Here is a 542-nt window from a genome sequence, read left to right on the forward strand (position 1 = left end):
AGCTGCTCCTCCCCACACTTGGCCTCTAGACCCTTCCCCAGCAGCTCCGTTGCCCTTCTCTGGCCACGCTCCAGCCCCTCAAGGCAGCACCTTGATGGTGCCTTGTCAAAATGAGCAGAAGATCTCCCCATGTTGTGTGGTTCTGTCTGGGTGGCTCTTGTCCTCCTTTGATTGCTGGTTTGCCACTTGCATTCTAAACACATGAAAAGAACCCTCTTGTTCTGCACGATGCAGAAGCTCTGCCATTCCTGGGCTGTAATTAAGCAAATTGGGCATATGCTTAATTTCAGCAGCTTGCCAAATGAGAGCCTTCCTGACTGCTCTGGCCCCTGGAAGAGGATTGTTCCTCCTCTGCTGGCACAGTTCTTGGTGGCAGGAAAGTCCTCAGCAGAGGAGGCTGCAGATCACAGAGATCTGAGGGGTGGACTGGCTGGTGGGTGAGGAGCTGGCTGGATGGTTGCATCCAGAAGGTCCAGATGGGGATCAGTGAGCAGTGGTGTCCCTCCTGGGACAAATGCTGCTCAGGATCTTCGTTAGTGTCA

The 542-nt window shown here is 54.1% G+C and overlaps 1 protein-coding gene across 1 annotated transcript in view; it reads left to right on the plus strand.

Annotated features, from left to right (window-relative positions):
• LOC103781543 (nuclear receptor coactivator 1-like) overlaps positions 1 to 542 on the plus strand; it is a gene marked incomplete at its 5' end in the record, with an annotated part of 10153 nt that overhangs the window by 3271 nt on the left and 6340 nt on the right. The window lies entirely within an intron of this gene.

This window comes from Merops nubicus, unplaced genomic scaffold (assembly GCF_000691845.1).
Source record: "Merops nubicus isolate BGI_N331 unplaced genomic scaffold, ASM69184v1 scaffold35301, whole genome shotgun sequence".
Classification (NCBI taxonomy): Eukaryota; Metazoa; Chordata; class Aves; order Coraciiformes; family Meropidae; genus Merops; species Merops nubicus.